Genomic DNA, 5,893 nt, shown 5'->3' with positions numbered 1-5,893 from the left:
CTGTTGTCATATGTTATAAAAAATTTGTGATGTGAAGTTCAAATTATGTTAGATGTATTTATTATGGCAACATATGCCACATGTTTGAAAAAAGTTCCATTAATAGTAATTCATTATAGTAGCGTAAAAAGTGAAATTATGTGATGTTGTATTTAAGAACTTGTTGACATATGTTATATAAAAGTTGTAGTGAAAAAGTGAAATTATGTTTGACACCAATTGTTTTGATATCTAATGTACAGTTAAAGGTTGTTATAAGAATTTGATGTGTTAACATATGGTACATGTTAGAAAATTAGTGCATGAATTGTAAAGCATTATAGTAGTGTAGAAATAAATTTTATGTGAATATGTTAGGTGAAAGATGTGATGTTGTATTTAAGAAACTGTTGGCATATGTTATAAAAAAGTTGTGATGTGAAGGTCAAATTATGTTTGCCACCAATTGTTTGCATATCTAATTTAAACTTGAATTATGTTAAATGTATTTGTTATGGCAACATATGCCACATGTTATAAAAAAAGTTACATTAATGACAATACATTATAGTAGTGTCTAAGTAAATTTGTAATGGATATGGTAGGTAAAATATGTGATGTTGTATTTATGAACTTGTTGACATATGTTATAAAAAAGTTGTGGTGAGAAAGTCAAATTATGTTTGATACCAATTGTTTTGATATCTAATGTAGATCTGAAGTTTGTTATATGAATTTGATGTGTTAACATATGGTACATGTTAGAAAATTCTTGCATGAATGGTAATGCATGATAGTAGTGTAGAAGTAAATTTGATGTTGAGATGTTAGGTGGAAGATGTGATGTTGTATTTATGAAACTGTTGGCATATGTTATAAAAAAGTTATGTTGTGAAAGTTAAATTATGTTTGCCACCAATTGTTTGTATATCTTGTGTACACTTGAATTATGTTACATTTATTTGTTATTGCAACATATGTCACATGTTACAAAATTCTTAAGTGGATGTTAATGCATTATAGTAGTGTACAAAAGTTATGCTGTCAAAGTAATTTTATGTTTGTCACCAATTGTTTGCATATCTAGTGTACAGTTGAAACATGTCAGATATATTTGTGATGGAAACATATGGTACATGTTAGAAAGTTTTTACATGAAGGGTAATGCATGATACTAGTGTAGAAGTAATTTGATGCTGATATGTTAGGTGAAAGATGTGATGTTGTATTTATGAAACTGTTGACATATGTCATATAAATGTTGTGCTGTTGAGATATAGTTACTTTTTTGTCATGTTTTTATAGGTCTGCTATTATAGTTATAGGTATTGAAGAGGCAATTATTAATATTGAAGAGACAGATAACGATTCAGTTTGCAAAATTCCTCAAGTAGAATGGATACCCAGCGTTGACATGCAGTTTGATTCCGAAGAAGCGGCTTATGATTTTTACAATGAATATGGTGGCAGAGTGGGTTTTAGTATTCAGAGAGAGTACAAAAACAATAGTCGGAAGGATGGAAACTAACATCTAGAAATTTTGTGTGTAGCAAGGAGGGAAAAAGAGGTGAGGACAAGAGGGACAGGAAAACAAAGAATCAAAGGGCTGAAACACGCACCGATTGTCGTGCACGCATGCTTATTGCCTTTAATGTGGAATTTGGTAAGTACATTGTGAAAGATTTTAAAGATACTCACAACCATCCCCTCATCAGTGAGGATTGTGTGATACCCCCAGATATCCGGATACGGGTTGGCCAGGCCCACGCCCACGCCCGATTACCCGAGGATATCAAACCAATTAGCAATAATCGAACGCAGAATACAATTAAAGAAACAGGAATAGATAAAAATTTGCTGAAAAGAAACTAGAATGATAATCCAAATACTGAAACCTCAGAATAAAATTAAATTAATAAAGAATTATTCTGATACATCCAAATTCTCCATTTCTAATACAACTAGGAAATCCATCTGGTGGACCCCTAAAAACTCCAACACTGAAATCATCAACTGAAGAACTCCACTGCTAAATCATGAAGAAGCTCTTACGTCGTTGGAAGAATAAGAAGCCGTCTCTGCTCAACGTGAACAAGATCTAAGACCTGGAACCATCCGTTACCTGAAAAATAATAGTGGGTCAAGCCCACGAATAAGTTCTATCCTAACTACAATCCAAACAGAGACCCGATACGCAGATACATCCTAGATGTCTCAACCATAGCTATATAGTCCATAATAGATAAATATATATCCACACTACAGGACTCTCACTAAACTATGCTGAGGGTCTCAACTTGAATAGAAGGCAACATGCAATACGCACCTGAGTGGGCATAACTTCCTAAGCCTAACAGGTTATGCCTTCACCAACATAGCTAGCTACGCATCCTACTGCATATACGCACCCTAACCATCGACTATGAGACTCAAGCTCAGATCGCGGTACCATAATTTATATATATAAACTCCCATCCAAACCAATGTAGTGCCGCTCAACTGTTCGTTGCCATGACACAACATAAAATTAGGATTTAAATGTTTTAATTAAATCCCTATCCCAATTATATATATAAGTTCCCTCCAAGTACAATGTTGTGCAGGTCAACAGTTCATTGCTCAAGACACAACATGTAATCAGGATTTAAACGTTTTAGTTAAAACCCTATCATTCTTAATACAGAAATATAAACAATCATCCAGTATGTCGTTCAACTGTTTTTGTTGACAGGACATGAAACCATGTAGGATTTAACTGTTTTAGTTAATCCATTCCGTATGTATGAATAGGTAGGAATTAGCGTTGTGACCTAATCCATCCCTCCGTATGACACCATTCCATACCGGTGCATACATGCAAATGATCCGTAAATGATGCAACATTATAAGCAGTACATCAAATAAAGTCCACATTATCCATATAGTTGATAAACACATAATTTAAACAAGTCATCAACTAAAAATCCAGAATCCATCCATGTAATTAAACAAAACAAAGTTTACTAATTCGTCAAGTTATATTCCAGTATCCATCCAAGTAATTGACAGAAAATATATATTTAATTCTTCAATTAATTCCAAGCCAACATCCCATTAGATTGACAGAACCTAAGTACTAGTTTAGCAATATAAGTCCAAACTCTAATCCAAATAATTGCAGTGTAGTGCTTAAAAGTACCGCAACTAAAGTTCCAAGCTTAAATCCATGCATTACAGAAAAGTATTATATATTTCAACAATTAACACCTAGGATATGCATAGATCACACTTGTTAATTAAATGATATTAGCATGCACCTACAACCAGATTTATAAATATATACATACTCCATTAAATTGCTAAAACTAAATTAAGCAATTAAACCTCTTCCATCTGTTAACAACCTGCACTACTGTATACCTTCCTACGGTTAAATCCCTGAGTACAAAGACATTAATTTATTAAAAATGGCTCTATTATAGCATGATATAATGTTTGGAATCCATATTCCAACTCTTTTTAATTTATAGACCCAGTTTGCACAATTAAATCATTTCGGTCTGCTAAGTCCGTAAACTGCCTGTGACTTGCTTCAGATTTTCCCACGGTTTAAACCATTAGCATATAAATAAACTAGTACACCCTAGGCCGTTAACACTCCATGAATTAATGTTTAAAACCATCACATTAACCCAAACACAGTGGAGCAGAACACAGTTTGAACCAACAACGCACAAATAAGCTTCAGTACACACTTAGGATTACAGAGCCTGCTCTTAGAAACCTAGAGCAGGCTCTAAAACTACCTAGAGCTGGCTCTCCCACAAGGGGAGCCGGCTCTCCTTGCCTAGAGCCGGCTCTATCCTTGGAAGAGCTGGCTCTCTCTCCTTTGAGAGCCTCTATTTCGTTCCTTCGCTGTTTTCGATGATCTGTTTCATCTACGCCCCTTTCCTACCCTTCTGTTCCTTCTTAAACCTGGTCTTAAGAGTCCTAAAAACATCCAGTAGCTTTCTAGGGGTTTGATTATACTAGTTGGACTCAATTACAGAGGTTAAAAGTGCTACCGATTTACCTTGCTTAATGAATTACTTGAAACCCAGTTATGCACAAACCATTACAGAATGTATTGAACACTTACAGATCATCAATAAAGCATGTAATAAGCATGTAAAGTTCAGTTAATAATCAGTTTAACCCTAGAGACTATCTAGGTGCACAGAACACAGGCCAAAGGGAAAGAGGAAGGAAAGAACTTGCCTTAACCGTCTCTGAATTTTTCGATGAAATCTCCAACGACCGTTCCACCTCTATTGCTCTTGGTTTTACCCACAAGCCAACCTCTGCTCCTCTTCCTCCTCCTTGGTTCAGCCCTAGCCTAAGGCAAAACCCTAGACTTTCTCCCTTTATCTCTCTCTATAATTTCCTCTGTAACTCTCTCTGTTTTACAACCATTATGCTCACGTCTCTAAAACCCTAAACCACTAAAATGCTTATATTTATAAGCTTATTACCGTAACCTTAGTCCATATCCAATTAGAGACTAAGCCCTAATTCCAATCCCAGTCAGCCCATAGAAACAAAACCTCGGTTATCATCTACGGCACCTACATACGTGACTTCCAAAAGACTATAAATAATTAGCGTAATAAAAACACTTATTTAACTTAATTACCCAATTATAAAAAATAAAAATAAAAATTATAAAAACACTTAAGAAAACACCATCACACAAGTTAAATCCACTAATGTAATAAAGGCAACTAATTCAAACAATGACAATTAAGTCCTTAAACACTAAGTCCATAAACACAATTAATGTAACTACAGTAAAGCAAAATCAAATTTAAACAAATTAATTAATTCAAATAAACACAATAAACAATTCATTTAAGTAAAACAAAATAAACCACTATTCAATAAACAATTTGACACATAGAATCAAATTTAAATTTCAGTCCTATCCTTTTGAAAACTATGGGTGTTACAAATTGTGCCCACATGATGCTGTCACAACGAAAAATCAAGTTAGTGCAAGCTATTGATGTGGAGTTGGCTGCCGATTTGTGGAATACCCGTTCGTAAAGCCTTTGAGTTAAGTTCAAAGCAAGCTGGTGGTAGAGAAAGTATTGGCTTCACTAAGGTTGATGTACAAAATTATATTCAGACGAGAAGACAGAACGACCTTGAACTTGGTGATGCGAATTGGCTAATGAATTATTTCTAAACACATTGTTTGGAAGATCCATCATTCTTCTATGTCGTCCAATTGGACAGCGATGCAATGATAACAAATATATTTTGGGCCGATTCAAAAATGATATCAGATTATGGGCATTTTGGAGATGTGCTGACATTTGATACCACGTACAAACTTGTTCATGGGAATCGGCCTTTTGAGGTTTTTCTCGGTTTGAACCATCACCGAGAGACAGTTGTGTTTGGAGCAGTTTTCATGTATGATGAGACAATCGATTCTTTTGGTTGGTTATTCAATACATTCTTGAATGCCATGTCCCATAAAGCACCAAGGACGATCTTGACCGACCAAGATACTGCAATGGCAAAGGCATTAGTCCAGGTCATGCCCGATACAAAACACCTTCTATGTATATGGCACCTAATGCAAAATGCCAAAAAGCATCTTGGAAATTTGTCTGTTGGTGGGAAGGGCATAAAAAGTGTGATATCAAAATTAATGTACAAGATTGAGAGTGAGGAAGAATTCTTGGTAGAATAGGCGTGGATGGAAAAGGAATTTGTTGTACAGACTAACAAGTGGTTGGCCAACTTATTTGGTTTGAAACATGTATGAGCCAGGGCATACGTCAAACATGTGTAGTCGGCTGGTATGCGTACTACACAGCTTATTGAGAGCTTCAATGTTTGCTTAAAATAGTACTTAGCGAGACAATATGCACTGCCAGAGTTTTTCAAG

Source organism: Cornus florida, unplaced genomic scaffold (genome assembly GCF_030987335.1).
Source record: "Cornus florida cultivar Cherokee Brave unplaced genomic scaffold, ASM3098733v1 CherokeeBrave_3.0.0_Hap2_Chr04, whole genome shotgun sequence".
Taxonomy (NCBI): Eukaryota; Viridiplantae; Streptophyta; class Magnoliopsida; order Cornales; family Cornaceae; genus Cornus; species Cornus florida.
The sequence above is the reverse complement of the archived record's forward strand: the minus strand, read 5'-3'. Positions refer to the sequence as shown.